General features: G+C 40.0%; 1 protein-coding gene and 1 pseudogene across 2 annotated transcripts in view; one reads left to right on the top strand and one right to left on the bottom strand.

Annotated features, from left to right (window-relative positions):
- The window catches only part of RAD51B (RAD51 paralog B), a 689,357-nt gene that overhangs the window by 392,602 nt on the left and 277,619 nt on the right, over nucleotides 1–19,136 (bottom strand). The window lies entirely within an intron of this gene.
- On the top strand, nucleotides 2,122–3,097 carry LOC113622897 (60S ribosomal protein L9 pseudogene; annotated as a pseudogene).

Genomic DNA, 19,136 nt, shown 5'->3' with positions numbered 1-19,136 from the left:
TTGGGATATACTGTCAGAGATGAGAAGGGGTCAAGTTTCTAGGCTTGTAAGCTCTGGTTATCCATCTTTAGCTCTCCCAATAGATAAATACGTTTTATGTGGAAAAAAGAAAAAAAAAGAAGAAGATGAGCAGCCTGGCAAAAGAACCTAAGACAAACCAAATCTTCCACAGGACGCTCTCAGACTAAAAGGCTGAGGAATGTAGAGTGGGGGAAAACTCCCCAAAGAGGGAGGAGAGGGAAAAAAATTAAAGCCATCAGTTCTGACATGTGCCAAGGAAGGAGAGTGAGAACACTCCTCAAACTGCCTATAAACCAGGTAAAAGTGACTGTTGGCTCGGACAGAGTCCACACACCCTAACAACGCCCCACTGCTAAGGCCACCACCCCTGGGCCTCCACTGGAAATTGCAGCTGCTTTCCACAGCCCGGAAAGCAACAGGCAGAATATAGTGACAGCTGGAAGGAAGGGGATTAGGTGAGGACTTGGCATAAATAGGAGTGCAGCCAAAATGCACAAATATGAAGGGAGAGCGACAATTTTCCTGTGCGGTTTGTGTGTGTGGTATGGGGGGAGCTCAAAAGAAGAGTGAGCCAAAGTTCTGGCCTTGGTTGCCTGGAGGCTTTGGCAGTCTCAGCCTTCCTCATGGCAGACGGGCCAGGAAATGAAGCTTTCAGCTGTCTGCTTCAATGTTCTCCTCACTGTCACCATTTTCGTGTTCGGCCCCTGGCTCATTTGCATTTTCTTCTTCTTTTGGGGATTAGCGCATATGGGTAGACAAAATCCATTTTGGTTACTCAAGACTGTCATTTCCTCCCACACCTTACTTGTCAACTAAGAACGTCAAGAACATGAAATCCTGCCAGAGTACAAAACAAACTATAGAATTAGATGATCTGCAAGGGGCCTTTGAGACCTTCTAATCCAGCCGGATTTTACAGATGGGGAAACTTAAGAGTAGCAAAGGGAAGTAAGGTGATCTGCTGAAATCATACTAATATTTAGAGAGTAGCAAAGTCAGGACAAATATCCAGCTCTCCCATTCCCATCCAGCCAGTGCCCTGTCCAAAAAAATCAATGTTCCTTTAGGACTCTATCTCAGACAAAATACTACTATTCCCCCACCGAACCCTTTTTAAATGAGGACTTGATAAGAACTGCCTCCTATTCTCTCTCTGTTTCCTCATCAAACACTCAAAGATAAGTTTGGTAAATAATTATCCAAAGTGTTAGGTCTTAAGGAAAAGAAAGAGACTTGGAGACTCATATAACTAACAGCACTCGGAGAAAAGACTCAACCTAAAACCAAGCAGAATGCTTTTATTTCCTTTGTTTTAGGAGACAGATCCGAAAAAAAAAACAAATGGGACCTAATTAAACTTAAAAGCTTTTGCACAGCAAAGGAAACCATCAACAAAACAAAAAGAGAACCTACTGAATGGGAGAAAATATTTGAAAATGATACGACTGATAAGGGATTAATATCCAACATATATAAACAGCTCACACAACTCAACATAAAAAAAAAAAAAAACCCATACAACCCAATTTAAAAATGGGCAGAAGACCTGAATAGACATTTTTCCGAAGAGGAAATGCAGGTGGCCAAGAGGCACATGAAAAGATGGTCAACACTGTTAATCATCAGGGAAATGCAAATCAAAACCACAATGAGTTATCCCTCACAACTGTAAGAATGGCCATCATCAAAAAGAACACAAGGAACAAACGTTGGCGAGGATGCGGAGAAAAGGGATCCCTCGTACACTGTTGGGAATGTAAATTGGTGTAGCCACTGTGGAAAACAGAATGGAAGTTTCTCAAAAAACTAAAAATAGAACTACCATATGACCCAGCAATTCCACTCCTGGGTATATACCTGAAAACAAAACAAAACAAAACAAACAAACAAACAAAAATCCCACTAATTCGAAAAAATACATGCACCTCTATGCTCATAGTAGCATTATTTACAATTGCCAAGATATGGAAGCAACCTAAGTGTCCATCAAACAGATGAGTGGATAAAGAAGATGTGGTATGTATGTATGTATGTGTGTGTGTGTGTATATATATATACATATAAATACATACATATATATATAATGGAATTTTTCCCTTTTTGCCAAAAGAAATAATTTCTGATATTGAGAAATATCACATTCTCAGGAAAAGGTAACCAACCTTTAAGGGCTTAAAAGATTCCTACTCCGAAAAGGAGTTTATGAGTGTGGAGAGATAGGTGGAAATATGGCCCCTTGGCATCCACAGGGGATTGGTTCCAGGACACCCCGCATAGACAGCAAAATCCTCGGATGCTCAAGTCCCCTACATAAAATGCCCCAGTACAGTCGGCTCTCCGTATCCACAGGTTCCACATCCACGGATATGCAGGGCCCACTGTATATTGGTTTATACGTAAGGTCATAACAAAGCAATCTCAAATTGTGGTTTCTTCCACTAAAAATTTTCTTTTCAGTACTATGGAAATCATGTTAAAATATGACATTAAAAAATGAAAACAAAAATACCTCACCTCCCTTTGCTGCATCTACTGCAAGAATGAAGACAGTTCTCAACAATCAGACTGTCGACATTCTGGAAATGTCAACATCGCCCTGAAGGGATGCATAGTTACTGTGAAGGGCCCCAGAGGAACCCTGCGGAGGGACTTCAATCACATCAATGTAGATCTCACTCCCCTTGGAAGGAAAAAGAAGAGGCTCTGGGTTGACATACAGTGGGGAAACAAAGGACTGGCCACGATGGGCACTATCTGTAGTTGTGTAAAGAACACGAGCAAGGGCGTTACACTGGGGGTCATTACAAGGTGAAGTCTATGTGTGCTCACCTCCCCATCAATATCCTCATTCAGAATAGGTCTCTCGTTGAACTCTAAAATGTCCTGGGTGGAAAAAACATCCACAGGGTATCTCAAGCCCAGAAAGATGAGTTAATTCTTGAAGGAAACTATATAGAACTGTGTCAAATTCAGCTGCTTTGATTTAGCAAGTCACAATAGTTAAAAATATCACAAAAATTGGGGGAATGATATCTATGTCTTTTAAAAAGGAATAGTTCAGCAGACTGATGAATAAGATCTAAAAGTTGTCCAGCTATGGAAACAAGATGTTGGATAATTCCTAAGACCTGTTTGTGATATTTTAAAGATGCAATAAATACCCTCTATTTTGGGAAGGGGGGTGGGGCACTGGACACTTCACTAACTAGTTAAATTAGCTAACTTTTCCTTCCTTCTATACATTTTCATTTAACAGATTCTCTAGTGCTTACCCTTTACCAAGTACTATTCAATTCTGGGAATAAGGAAATTAAAGACAGCACTTCTGTCATAAAGGCATGCAAAGTTAACTGGGGGAAACCAAAATGTCAATGGCATGACCAGAGTAGTACTTCCAGTAATAAAGGTTACTTAGAAAGCACATGGGAGGGGTACCAGGCCAGCCTGGGAAGTTCCAGGAAGGCTAATTGAAGAAGGTGACACCTGAGATAAGGATAAAGAAGAATTGGTAGGTTAAAAAAACAAAAGTAATGAGTTCTTGTTTTATTCTTCATGTTTTTTTTTTTTTAAATCTAACATTCTTGTTTCATATGAGAATTTAATCTATTACATAAGACTTTGGAAGGAAAAAAATGACATCATTATTGTTATGTCAAAATATCAAAAAAACTATTTAACAAAAAGTACTGGAACACATTAAATATCAAAAGACAAAGACACACACAAAAAAACCCAAACACGCAACAGTGTACATCAACTATACCTCAATTTAAAAAAAACAGTAATGTTAATGTAACACCCAAACATGAGAGAACGTGGTAACTTTTCAGAGCTGTCACAGGAGCTCATCTATGCATATCTATAAAGAGCACTAACTGTGGGCAAGGCATTGTGCTGGGTGCTGTAGTAGATAAGATAATGAATAAAGATGGTCTCTCTCACAGGGAATTTATCACCTCAATTTACCAGCATGTTTCCTCAGGAGAGAGAAAGGTCTAGAGCAGCAGGTCTCAAACCTTTCCCACCTGGGACCAATTTATACTCTTAAAAACTATTAAGGACTCATAGAGCTTTTATTTATGAGGAATATGTTGACCACATCAGAAGTTAAAACTGATGATCCCAAACTCCCATTCCTTCCTTCCCCTACCCCATCCCTCCTTGGCAACCACAAGTCTGTTATCTATATCTGTGAGTCTGTTTTTGCTTCCTAGATATGTTGATTTGCATCGTATTTTGGATTCCATATATAACTGATATCATATGGTATTTGTCTTTCTCTTTCTGATTTACTTCGCTTAGTATGATAATCCCTAGTTTGGGATTAGCAGCGGCAAATTATTATATATAGTATGGATAAACAACAAGGTCCTACTGTACAGCACAGGGACCTATATTCAATATTCTGTGACAAACCATAATGGAAAAGAATATGAAAAAGAATATATATATATGTGTGTGTGTATAATGACTCACTCTGCTGTACAGAAGAAATTAAAACAACATTGTAAATCAACTATGCTTCAATAAAATTTTAAAAAACTAAAAGAAAACAAAACTGAATAATTTTTAAGTATTTGCTGATTTGTTTAAAAGTAACACTAATAAACCTATAACCTCAACATAAATAATGTAGTTTTATGAAAAATAGTTGCATTTTCTAAAATGAAAAAATTTAGTGAGACAAGTGCCACTGTTTTACAGTCTTGCCAATCTCTTTAATGTCTGGCTTAATACATTCCAATATCTGGTTCTTCATTAATCTGGCTCTTCATTAAAATATCATACTTCACATGTCCTCTAGAAAACTCCACTGTACACTTGTGAGAAAATGAGAATGAAAAAGGCAAATAATGCCTTAATATTATGATGAAAAAAGTTCACCCTCACAGATCCCTTGAAAGGATCTCTGGGGACCCTCAGGTATCTCATCACATTTTAAGAACCACTGGTCTATGGCAATAAAAGTCATATTCAAAACTGGGTAAATAAAGACTATGAGTTCACGTTTACTCTACCTGAGGTTTTAACTAAGGGGAAATCTTGCAGTAAGGGTTCCCTATCTAGGCCACTAATTCTAAGAGTGGACTTGTTTTCTTGGGACTGAGACAACCCAGGTTGCACGAATGGGTCCACTCTCTCTGGCATTGTGATTAAAGGGCTTGGGCTGGGTGGGTCTTAACACAGTGATGGAGATGACCATATTCCTGCTTTGCTTGGGACAGTCCAGCTTTATTCCCATTGTGCCAGAGTAATTATTAGTAGAGCCCCTTCACTCTCCAAAGTATCCAGTTTGGGCGGTAAGTTACATGGTCACCTTGACAATGCCTTGCACAAGCATTCTTCTTCTTCCCACCTTGTGCACAGGTCTAAAAGAAGCCATGCTGGGTTTGGTTTACATAGTAATATTCCTCTCACCTCTCTCCTAAAAAAAAAAAAAAGCCAATCATGGGAGAAAATTCCTCCCCATCTCTTGGTTTCTATGTCTTCTTTTCCTTTTTTAAACTGTTGACAGCAACCATTCTCGACAACTCTATACGACAGCATGTGCTGCTTGTTCTCTTGCTATGCACCTAGTTCAGTGTTTGAACTACAGGGTGTCACTTTGCCCAACTATCTCAAATCGGTTGGAATATAACCTATTGATCAAGGGCTACAAATTAACCAGACTGGGTTAACCGCTAGGCCAATAAAACACTAGGCAAAACCTAGCACACAGATTCAACCCATCACCAGAAATGGAGGCAACTCAGTAAGACAAGAGACTTCTTTGAAAAAGTATTAAATCTCCCAGGCCTAATCCTGTGAGCATGGCAGGGGGTATGAAGAGGAATGGAAAAGAAGTGCTGTAAATTCTGAATCGTGAACCTTGAAACTGACGTGAATTTGGCTTTGCATACCCGAGTGGCAGAGAAACCTCAGCAGTTATCCAGTGCTTTTAGAGAGCAGGGTAAAATTATAAGAACATTTTTATGAGTTGTGGCTGGCAAGCCCTAGCCTGTTAAAACTCTTTAAAAACCAATGCCTTGGTGGAGGTAACATTTACTGTTTACTGTAGCTCTGGTTGTTAGGGGTTACTGCTAAGGTCCCAGTTTTCCATGACATCAGCAGCATTCCAAGGGAAGTGTGTGTCAGTGACTTTCAGTAATGACTCCGTTTTCCAAATGTTCAAAGCTTCTGCCAAGCTGCCCTACACCTGCACACCAGCTGAGTTAGAGGAAAAGGAAAAGCAAGATGGATTAAGTGGGATTTTTGTCTGGGTTCCTTAATGAGACTAAAGGCTTCCTTCTTTCAGTGTTTGCTTTGGTGTGATAAATGGATGCCAGTGCCTTTAGGAGTGACATGACTCATCCTTACCTTTTCATAAACCAATCAGACTATCTCTCACAACTTCTCGCTATCATATTCTGGACTAACCTTTCGAGACTTTTCTTCTGCGGGAAAAGTTTAGGGCTTAGTGAGAAGATCAGCACGGCATGCCAACACTCTGGGAGGGATTCCGAGGGAGGCATCTGCTGCTCCCCAAATTAGCAGGAAACAGAAGCAGTGAAGAGACATTACTGCGTAGCTGCTAAAAGGATCACCTGGCTTTCAACGTTTCAAACCAGACGTGTCCTCTCAAGGCAGCAGCAGACCTCATTCCTGAGTCTGTCCTCACCAACACAAGCATCTGGTTAACTTCATCCAAGGGTGCCTACTGCCCACTCAAGAGGCTTGTGACCGGTGCTGTGGCCAATACTAATTGTGCACTTATATAAGACAGACCTTTTTTCCAAAAGGCTTGAAGCATTTTTTTCGGCGTTAAACTCATCAGTGTTCATGACAACCCTCTGAGAGGTGGCAAAATATTAGTTCAGGTGTGAGAAATTGGGGGATGGGGTTGAGGAGAATTGGTCCTCTGCCAAGAGTAAGGCAGAAGGAGATCTCCCAGAGCCCCGGCCCCACACCTTTACGCCTGTGGTAACTGGCCCCTCTCCAGGCTTGCTCCAGTCTGCCCAGGCTAACCTGCTCTTTTGTCGACCGTCAAAAGGGTTGTGGAATACAAAATTCGTTGTTAACGAGGCAAAGCTTGGAAGCTAGCAAAGGAAAACAAGAACAATTTTATGTAAAGACACAGAGGAATATCCTCTTAAGGGTTTTGGTAAGAATGATTTACGCATTCAATATCTGCTTCTATGAATGACACAAGGTAGAAGATTCAATCTTTCTGTACCTCAGTTTCCTCACCTATAAAATCTAAATATATATATACATATACATACACACACACACACACACATATATACCATTAAAAATATCAGAGATGTTTAGAAATTTTAATAATTAATGTTTTAAACTGCATAGAGATCTTTAAGGGGGGGAATCTCTGAAATGCTAAAAGGTGGCCTCTTTTATGATATATTGCACAGTTCTAGAGGAAATTCCTTTAATTACTGCTATATTTGTTCTTAGGAAATAGGAATAAATTCATACACTTTCAAGTGATTCTTAAAATAAAAGCCTCTACAATTTAAAAAAATAATAATCATCTTTATCTTTGCAGAAACAACAAGGATTTTTTTTAAGCTGTAGGGGTGGCATGCTCTGTGGTTTAGGGTAGCCACAGATAACATAATACTCACAAAAATGTCTGTGTCTAGTAATTTCTCTTAGACTTCATTAAAAAGAGTTCAAACATGAAAAAATACTAAAGGAATCATTCTCATTCAACCGTAGATTGCCTGTGAAGACTGGAAAACACAAGTTTTTGGTTCAATCCCTGGATTAAACTATAAAAGTCTGTCCAGTGTAATCTCACGTTGAGTCCTGAGCCTGTTTCCTTGAATAATTTTTAAAGAGGGAATTTTACAATTATGGCTTGTTAGCAAGAGACTGAGCTATTACCAATTAGAAAACAAGTCTTTCAATAACCTTTCTGGTACATAGAATGAACAGTTATATCTGAAACTAAATTCCACAAGTCATTTTCATAAATAAGTACATATATAAATTAGGAAGAGGGGGTGTGGCACGGGGTATACCTAAAATGCTTAAATTCTAAGAAAAAAGAATTGAAAAAAAAGAAGTTTCTTTTCTTCCTGAAGATAAAAGATTTAATGAGTGACTAATCCCCCTTAGTAAAGTTCCTTTGGTAATTGCCCTATTCTAAGCCACACTAATTTTGCTAGGAGCCTTTACTGTTAAAAGATGTTGTTTTATGATGTTAAGCTATACACAAAAGCCATGTAACATAATGGCAAAATATGCTTCCGATTTTGTTACGTTACCAACCTATACTTATCCAGAAATTCTAACTGCCAAGTGTCTTTTACCTAACACAGACAGCATCTTTCACCACCCTCCCTTTCCCACATAAAGTAACAACGTCATTAAGAGTGGAAAACTGGGAATAAAAACCTGAGCCCTGGAAAAAAATACTAAATGGGAATCTGCCTCCAACTCTGCAAATTTTCAAACTTGCCCTGGCCTCTCGGGTCTGGAAGCTAGACTTCTGCGCCCAGAATATGGCTGGATGAGGAAGGCAGTCTCAATTCACACCCTGAGGGCTAGGAGCAGAACACACACTCCATACAGACCTCTAAAGAGGTTCAGGGGCTTGTGTGACCGAGAAGCCTGTTTTAATTGGCCCTTGGTGATGTCATGCCCATGTCTCCAGGGCCCAGGAAATGCACCATGACTAAAGGAGCGCCTCATTTGTGAATACACATTCCATCTCAGAGGAGCAGCAGCAGGCAGAGTTTCAAGGCAACGAAGACCCAGTTAGAGAATGCCAGCCAGTCAGCCGCGCACAGAGGGCCTTCAGTTGTCCTGAAATAGACTGCTCTTGTTCACTGCCTCGGAAAACCCTACAACTACCTGTATCCCTGTGGCCTGTGTAGGATAGTAGCCCTAAAACTGGGTTGTTTTGTCTTTTTTTTTTTTTTTTTGCTGTGTTGGGTCTTCGCTGCTGCATGCAGGCTTTCTCTAGTTGTGGCGATTCTTCGTTGGGGCTATTCTTCGTTGAGGTGCGCGGGCTTCTCATTGCAGTGGCTTCTCTTGTTGAGGAACACGGGCTCTAAGCACATGGGCTTCAGTAGCTGTGGCTCGTGGGCTCTAGAGCGCAGGCTCAGCAGTTGTGGCACACAGGCTTAGTTGCTCTGTGGCATGTAGTATCTTCCCGGACCAGGGCTTGAACCCCTGTCCCCTGCACTGGCAGGCAGATTCTTAACCACTGCACCACCAGGGAAGTCCCTAGGGTTGTTTTGTCTTTTAAGTTACTCTCTTTAGGGAAAGAAGAATGGTCACTGTAATAGGGCACACATCCTTCCAGATTTCTATCAGCAAACCTTCTCTGTAAAGGACAAGATGATACAAATGGCCATATGGTCTCTGTTGAAACACTCATTTCTGCCCTTGCCGTGCAAAAACAGCCATAGACGATACATAAATGAATAAACATGGCTGGGTTGCAATAACATGTGATTTACAAAAACAGGCAGCAGGCTGATTTGGCTCACTGGCCGTGGTCTGCTGACCTCTGTATTAAAGAGTGGACCACTCCTTCCTCTGCCACATACTCAGACCAAAGTACTCTCAAATAAGGGTGCAGTTACAGGAAAGGATGTGAAGGAGTTTCCACAATATACCTGTGATAGCTACCCTATCTAGAACCTAAACACAGTTTACAGAGAGGCAATCTAGCCCATGGTTTCAGAACGTAGGCTCTGCAGTCAAATGACTAGGTTACAAATTCTGACTTTGCTACTTCTGCATTTAAAGCCTTGGACAAGGTATATTATTCCTATGAGCCTTGGTTCCTTCATCTGCAAAATTGGGTTCCAAACTGTTCCTACTCAATAGGGTTAATATGAAACTTCAATGAGATAATATATGAATAAAGCTTAGCCTAGTGCCTAGGATATTGGAGTGCCCAATAATTACCTGACACTATTGCTAGATTTTTTTCTAAGCAACCATAATTACTACTCTTGATTGCAGCAGGCCAAAGTGAAGAGGCAGGTTACCACAAACGCTAGTACACGGTGAATTTCTTTCCAATTCCATTCATATCTATTAATGCTATCATCATCTTTAGTAGCTGCATAGAATTTCACAGGGAATGCACCATAACTGGACCAAATGCCAATTGTTCAACATCCGTTTGCTGTCTTCTTGCTATTATAAACAACAGTATGATAAACATCTTTAAACATGCACCTGTGAACACTTCGAATTCTGTTCCTTGGGGCAAAAAGGTTTGCACGTTTTAAAGAACTTGAAATTATTCTGCAAATTGGCTCTCCAGAAAAGTTATACTAATTCCTATTTCCAACAGCACTGAAAGAGAGGATCTGTTTCCTAAGATTCTTGACAATACAACTACTTCGTTTCACCACTAAGACCCAGAGAGGTTAAATGAAAAAACTAAGACCCAGAGAGGTTAAATGACTTGCTTAAATTTAATGAAGAATGCTTAATGTTTCCTTTGGCCTACAACTTTATAAAGCATTTCATAATTATTCTGATAATAGCTAATCTTTCCAGAATCCATATAATTAATTATTATTATTAAAATGCCATTTTATGGTTGAGAGAGCTGGAGCCCAGAAGTTGACTTAGGGTAGCCAAAGTTCTCCAGATAAGGCAAAGGATACAGAAGAACATGATCAAAATAGAAATAAACTTCATCCTATTATCAGGCCATGCCAGGCTCACTATAACATCTCAGGCAAAATTTACTTTTCAATCAGGAAACTATTCTCGGGAACTAATTTAATTTTCCCTTCTCGTGGCAAATAGGTAATCCAGAGACTTTTTTTTTTCTTTGCTGTTAAAATAAATAAGCCTATAAAACCAAATGTCCTTTTCTCACAAGAAAAACTTAAAACCTCTGAGCTTTTGACAAAACAGTCACAGACCTAGGCATTTGTTAAGGCTATTTTCTTCACTCTACCTATTATCTTGCTTTTTTTCTTCTTAACACTTACCACAATTTGAAATATATTAGTTATTTGTCTGTAACAACTAAGTTCCATTAAAACAGGAACTTGCTTACTAGTCTTAGTCTTGTTTATTATCTTTTCAGTACCTAGAATACTATGTGGAGCATAGCAAGTAACTGATAAAGATTTACTGGATGTATAAATCCTCCTAGATGCCATCTATGTATTTCCCTGGCTGTACAACCTACAAGGTAGGCAGGCAGGCTTTGGCATTATATATTAATAAGAGTTGTCACTCCCTATTTACAACACTGCAAAAAACAAACAAACAAACAAAAACACCAGAAAACAAAAAAACACCTTCCTAATGGAGAAGAGCAGCCTGTCCCTCACCTGCAGAGTTTGTAGACAATTATATCCCAATCCAACCCCCACTATCAGTGGGACCATGCCACATGCTGTCATACCACGATCTCCCACCTTACCCTTTCACCTAGGAGATGCTGCTACTGTTAGCCCATGCAAGTGTGTACACTTGTTTTATTTATTTGGTTGGTTTGTCTTCAAAAGAGCCTCCTTGGTGGGTCACTAATTAGACAGAAGTTCTAAAAAACAAATGCACCACCTGTTGACTGTTTTATTGAAAGATGTACTGAATGTCATAGTTGACGACCCAACATCAATTCTGTCTCAAATGACTGATCTAGCCCTATGTGGCCCAATATGGCATCCACTAGCCATATATGGTTGAATTTAAATTAATTTTAACTATTCAGTTCCTCATTGGCACTAGCCACATTTTCATTGCTCAAAAACTGCCATATGTGATTAGTGGCTACTGTACTGGACAGCGCAAATATAGAATACTTCCATGACTACAGAAAGTTCTGTTGGACAGCATGGAGTCTAGTCAAACATGGTAATGCCATTCTCCTTGCCTGAAACTGATTTTAAAATGGGCACGTAAGGGGGCGCCTTCAAGATGGCAGAGGAGTAAGACATGGAGATCACCTTCCTCCCCACAAATACATCAAAACTACATCTACATGTGGAACAACTCCTACAGAACACCTACTGAACGCTGGCAGAAGACCTCAGACTTCCCAAAAGGCAGGAAACTCCCCACATACCTGGGCAGGGCAAAAGAAAAAAGGAAAAACAGAGACAAAAGAATAGAGATGGGACCTGCACCTCGGGGAGGGAGCTGTGAAGGAGGAAAAGTTTCCACACACTATGAAGCCCCTTCACTGGCGGAGACAGGGTGGTGGTGGGGGGAAGCTTCGGAGCCACAGAGGAGAGCACAGCAACAGCGGTGCAGAGGGCAAAGTGGAGAGACTCCCGCACAGAGAATCAGTGCCGACCAGCACTCACTAGCCTGAGAGACTTGTCTGCTCACCCACCAGGGTGGGTGGGGGCTGGGAGCTGGGAGCTGAGGCTCTGGCTTTGGAGGTCAGATCCCAGGGAGAGGACTGGGGTTGGCTGCGTGAACACAGCCTGAAGGGGGCTAGTGTGCCACAGCTAGCCGGGAGGGAGTCTGGGGATAAGTCTGGACCTGCCTAAGAGGCAAGAGACCATTGTTGCGGGGTGCATGAGGACAGGGGATTCAGAACACCGCCCAAACAAGCTCCAGAGATGGGTGCAAGCCACGGCTACCAGAGTGGACCCCAGAGACAGGCATGAAATGCTAGGTCTACTGCTGCAGCCACCAAGAAGCCTGTGTGCAAGCACAGGTCACTATCCACACCTCCCCTCCCAGGAGCCTGGGCAACCCGCCACTGCCAGGGTCCCATGATGCAGGGACAACTTCCCCTGCAGAATACACGGCGCCTCAGGCTGTTACAACATCACGCCAGACTCTGCCACCACAGGCTCGCCTCGCTTTCCGTATTCCTCCCTCCCCTCTGCCTGAGTGAGCCAGAACCCCTGAATCGGCCGCACCTTTAACTCCCTCCTGTCTGGGCGGGGAACAGATGCCCGCAGGCGACCTACACGCAGAGGCGGGGCCAAATCCAAAGCTGAACCCCGGGAGCTGTGCGAACAAAGAAGAGAAAGGGAAATCTCTCCCAGCAGCCTCAGGAGCAGTGGATTAAAGCTCCACAATCAACTTGATGTACCCTGCATCTGTGGAATACATGAAGAGACAACGAATCACCCCAAAATTGAGGCAGTGGACTTTGGGAGCAACTGTAGACTTGGGATTTGCTTTCTGCATCTAATTTGTCTCTGGTTTTATGTTTACCTTAGTTTAGTATTTAGAGCTTATTATCATTGGTAGATTTGTTTATTTATTCAGTTGCGCTCTTCAATTTTAAATTTATATACATATTTTTCTTCCTTTTTCTCATTTTGTGAATGTGTATGTGTATGCTTCTTTGTATGATTTTGTCTGTATAGCTCTGCTTCTGCCATTTGTCCTAGGGTTCTGACTGTCCCTTTTTTGTTTTTTCTTTAGTATAGTTTTTAGCGTTTGTTATCATTGGAGTATTTGATTTTTGGTTTGGTTGCTCTCTTCTTTCTTTTTTTAAATTATATTTCATTTTTAACAATTTTTTTCTATTTTAATAACTTTATTTTATTTTATTTATCTTTCTCTCTCTCTCTCTCTCTCTCTCTTTCTCTCTCTTTCTTTTTCTTGCTTTTCTTCTGAGCTGTGTGGCTGACAGGATCTTGGTGCTCTGGTCAGGTGTCCAGCCTGAGCCTCTGAAGTGGGAGACCAAGTTCAGGACACTACTCCACCGGATACCTCCTGGCCCCATGTAATATCAAACGGCGAAAGCTCTCCCAGAGATCTCCATCTGAGCACTAAGACCCAGCTCCACTCAACAACCAAAAAGCTACAGTGTTGGGCACCCTGTGCCAAACAACTAGCAAGAAAGGAACACAAACCCACCATTAGCAGAGAGGCTGCCTAAAATCATAGTGAGGTCAAAAACACCCCAAAACACACCACCAGATGCAGTCCTGCCCACCAGAAAGACAAGATCCAGCCTCATCCACCAGAACACAGGCACCAGTTCCTTCCACCAGGAAGCCTACACAACCCACTGAACCAACCTTACCCACTGGGGGCAGACACCAAAAACAACGGGAACTACGAACCTGCAGCCTGCGAAACAGAGACCCCAAACACAGTAAGTTAAGCAAAATGAGAGGACAGAGAAATACACAGCAGATGAAGGACAAAGGTAAAAACCCACCAGACCAAACAAATGAAGAGGAAATAGGCAGTCTACATGAAAAAGAATTCAGAATAATGATAGTAAACATGATCCAAAATCTTGGAAATAGACTGGAGAAAATACAAGAAATGTTTAACAAGGACCTAGAAGAACGAAACAGCAAACAAACAATGATGAACAACATAATAAATCAAATTTAAATTCTCTACAAGTAATCAAGAGCAGAAAAACTGAGGCAGAAGAATGGATAAGTGACCTGGGAGATAAAATACTGGCAGTAACTACTGCAGAGCAGAATAAAGAAAAAAGAATGAAAAGAATTGAGGACAGTATCAGAGATATCTGGGACAACATTAAACACACCAACATTCGAATTATAGGGGTCCCAGAAGAAGAAGAGAAAAAGAAAGGGACTGAGAAAATATTTGAAGAGATTATAGTCAAAAACTTCCCTAATATGGGTAAGGAAATAATCAATCAAGTCCAGGAAATAATCAAGTCCAGACACTCCCATACAGAATAAATCCAAGGAGAAACACACCAAGACACATATTAATCAAACTATCAAAAAGTAAATACAAGGAAAAAAAAATTACAAGCAGCAAGGGAAAGGCAAAAATTAACATACAAGGGAATCCTCATAAGGTTAACAGCTGATCTTTCAGCAGAAATTCTGCAAGCCAGAAGGGAGTGGCAGGACATATATAAAGTGATGAAAGAGAAAAACCTACAACCAAGATTACTCTACCTAGCAAAGATTTCATTCATATTTGATGGAGAAATTAAAATCTTTACAGATAAGCAAAAGCTAAGAGAATTCAGCAACACCAAACCAGCTCTACAACAAATGCTAAAGGAACTTCTCTAGGCAGGAAACACAAGAGAAGGAAGAGGCGTAGAGAAGGAAAAGTCTTACAAGAACAAACCCGAACCAGCTAAGAAAATGGTAATAGGAACATACATATTGATAACTACCTTAAATGTAAATGGATTAAATCCTCCAACCAAAAGACATAGACAGGCTGAATGGATACAAAAACAAGACCCATACATATGCTGTCTACAAGAGACCCACTGCAGACCTAGGGACACATACAGACTGAAAGTGAGGGGATGGAAAAAGATATTGCAGGCAAATGGAAATCAAAAGATAGCTGGAGTAGAAATTCTCATATCAGACAAAATAGACTTTAAAATAAAGACTATTACAATAGACAAAGAAGGACAATACATAATGATCAAGGGATCAACCCAAGAAGAAGATATAACAATTCTAAATACTTATGCACTCAACATGGGAGCACCTCAATACATAAGTAAATTGCTAACAGCCATAAAAGGGGAAATCAACAGTAACACAACCATAGTAGGGGACGTTAACACCCCACTTTCATCAATGGAGACATCATCCAAAATGAAAATAAATAAGGAAACACAAGCTTTAAATGATACATTAAACAAGATGGACTTAATTGATATTTATAGGACATTCCATCCAAAAACAGCAGATTGTACTTTCTTCTCAAGTGCTCATAAACACTCTCCAGGATAGATCATATCTGGGTCACAAATCAAGCCTTGGTAAATTTAAGAAAACTGAAATTGTATCAAGTATCTTTTCCGACCACAACGCTATGAGACAACATATCAATTACAGGAAAAAAAAATCTGTAAAAAATACAAACACATGGAGGCTAAACAATACACTACTAAATAACCAAGAGATCACTGAAGAAATCAAAGAGGAAATCAAAAAAAACCTAAAAACAAATGACAATGTAAACAATGACGACCTAACACCTATGGGGTGCAGCAAAAGCAGTTCTAAGAGGTAAGTCTATAGCAGTACAATCCTACATCAAGAAGCAAGAAACATCTCAAATAAACAACCTAACCTTACACCTAAAGCAATCAGAGAAAGAAGAACAAAAAATTCCCAAAGTTAGCAGAAGGAAAGAAATCAAAAAGATCAGATCAGAAATAAATGAAAAAGAAACAAAGGAAACAATAGCAAAGATCAATAAAACTAAAAACTAGTTCTTTGAGCAGATAAGCAAAATTGATAAACCATTAGCCAGACTCATCAAGAGAAAAAGGGAGAAGACCCAAAACAACAGAATTAGAAATGAAAAAGGAGAGGTTAACAACTGAAACTGCAGAAATACAAAGAATCATGAGAGATTACTACAATCAACTCTATGCCAATAAAATGGACAACCTGGAAGAAATGGACAAATTCTTAGAAAAGCACAACCTTTGGAGACTGAACCAGGAAAAAATAGAAAATATGAACAGACCAATCACAAGCACTGAAATTGAAACTGTGATTAAAAATCTTCCAACAAACAAAAGTCCAGGACCAGATGGCTTCACAGGTGAATTCTATCAAGCATTTAGAGAAGAGCTAACACCTATCCTTCTCAAACTCTTCCAAAATACAGCAGAGGGAGGAATGCTCCCAAACTCATTCTACAAGGTGACCATCACCCTGATACCAAAACCAGAAAAAGATGTCACAAAAAAGGAAAACTACAGGCCAATATCATTGATGAACATAGATGCAAAAATCCTCAACTAAACACTAGCAAACAGAATCCAACAGCGCATTAAAATGATCATACACCATGATCAAGTGGGATTTATCCCAGGAATGCAAGGATTCAATATACGCAAATCAATCAAGGTGATACACCATATTAACAAACTGAAGGAGAAAAACCATATGATCATCTCAATAGATGCAGAAAGAGCTTTCGACAAAATTCAACGCCGATTTATGACAAAAACTCTCCAGAAAGTAGGCATAGAGGAAACTCACCTCAACATAATAAAGGCCATATAGGACAAACCCACAGCCAATATCGTTCTCAACGGTGAAAAACTGAAAGCATTTCCACTAAGATCAGGAACAAGACACGGTTGCCCACTCTCACCACTATTATTCAACATAGTTTTGGAAGTTTTAGCCAAAGCAATCAGAGAAGAAAGGGAAATAAAAGGAATCTAAATTGGAAAAGAAGAAGTAAAACTGTCACTGTTTGCAGATGACATGACATTATACATAGAGAATCCTAAAGATGCCACCAGAAAACTACTAGAGCTAACCAATGAATTTGGTAAAGTTGCAGGAGACAAAATTAATGCACAGAAATCTCTTGCATTCCTATACACTAATGATGAAAAATCTGAAAGAGGAATTAAGGAAACACTCCCATTTACCATTGCAACAAAAAGTATAAAACACCTAGGAATAAACCTACCTAAGGAGACAAAAGACCTGCATGCAGAAAACTATAAGACACTGATGAAAGAAATTAAAGATGATACAAACACATGGAGAGATATACCATGTTCTTGGATTGGAAGAATCAACATTGTGAAATGACTATACTAACCAAAGCAATCTACAGACTCAATGCAATCCCTATTAAACTACCAATTGCATTTTTCACAGAAGTAGAACAAAAAATTTCACACTTTGTATGGAAACACAAAAGACCCCGAATAGCCAAAGCAATCTTGAGGAAGAAAAACGGAGCTGGAGGAGTCAGGATCTCTGACTTCAGACTATACTACAAAGCTACAGTAATCAACAGTATGGTACTGGCACAAAAACAGAAATATAGATCAATGGAACAGGATAGAAAGCCCAGAGATAAACCCACACACATATGGTCACCTTATCTTTGATAAAGGAGGCAAGACTATACAATGGAGAAAAGACAGCCTGTTCAATAAGTGGTGCTGGGAAAACTGGACAGCTGTATGTAAAAGAATGAAATTAGAACACTCCCTAACACCATAAACAAAAATAAACTCAAAATGGATTGAAGACCTAAATGTAAGGCCAGACACTATAAAACCCTTAGAGCAAAACATAGGCAGAACACTCCATGACATAAATCACAGCAAGATACTTTTTGACCCACGTCCTAGAGAAATGGAAATAAAAACAAAAATAAACGAATGGGACCTAATGAAACTTAAAAGCTTTTGCACAGCAAAGGAAACCATAAACAAGATGAAAAGACAACCCTCAGAATGGGAGAAAATATTTGCAAATGAAGTTACTGACAAAGGCTTAATCTCCAAAATTTATAAGCAGCTCATGCAGCTCAATATCAAAAAAACAAGCAACCCAATCCAAAAATGGGCAGAAGAACTAAATAGACATTTCTCCAAAGAAGATATACAGATTGACAACAAACACATGAAAGGATGCTCAACATTACTAATCACTAGAGAAATGCAAATCAAAACTACAATGAGGTATCACCTCACACCAGTCAGAAAGGCCATCATCAAAAAATCTACAAACAATAAATGCTGGAGAGGGTGTGGAGAAAAGGGAACCCTCTTGCACTGTTGGTGGGAATGTAAATTGATAGAGCTGCTATGCAGAACAGTTTGGAGGTTCCTCAAAAAACTAATAATAGAACTACCATTTGACTCAGCAATCCCATTATGGGGCATATACCCTGAGAAAACCATAATTCAAAAAGAGTCATGTACCATAATGTTCATTGCAGCTGTATTTACAGTAGCCAGGACATAGAAGCAACCTAAGTGTCCATCGACAGATGAATGGATAAAGAAGATGTGGCACATATATGAAATGGAATATTACTCAGCCATAAAAAGAAATGAAACTGAGTTATTTGTAGTGACGTGGATGGACTTAGAGACTGTCATGCAGAGTGAAGTAAGTCAAAAGGGAAAAATAAATACCGCATGCTAACATATATATATGGAATCTAAGAAAAACAATGGTTCTGAAGAACCTAGGGGCAGGACAGCAATAAAGATGCAGACATACAGAATGGACTTGAGGACACAGGAAGGGGAAAGGGTAAGCTGGGACGAAGTGCAAGAGTGGCATGGACATATATACACTACCAAATGTAAAATAGATAGCTAGTGGGAAGCAGCTGCATAGCACAGGGAGATCTGCTCTGTGCTTGCGTCCACCTAGAGTGGTGGGATAGGGAGGGTGGGAGGGAGATACAAGAGGGAG

Source organism: Aethalodelphis obliquidens, unplaced genomic scaffold, assembly GCF_003676395.1.
Source record: "Aethalodelphis obliquidens isolate GAN/ISIS:26980383/991018 unplaced genomic scaffold, ASM367639v1 scaffold10, whole genome shotgun sequence".
NCBI lineage: Eukaryota > Metazoa > Chordata > Mammalia > Artiodactyla > Delphinidae > Aethalodelphis > Aethalodelphis obliquidens.
The sequence above is the reverse complement of the archived record's forward strand: the minus strand, read 5'-3'. Positions and strand labels throughout refer to the sequence as shown.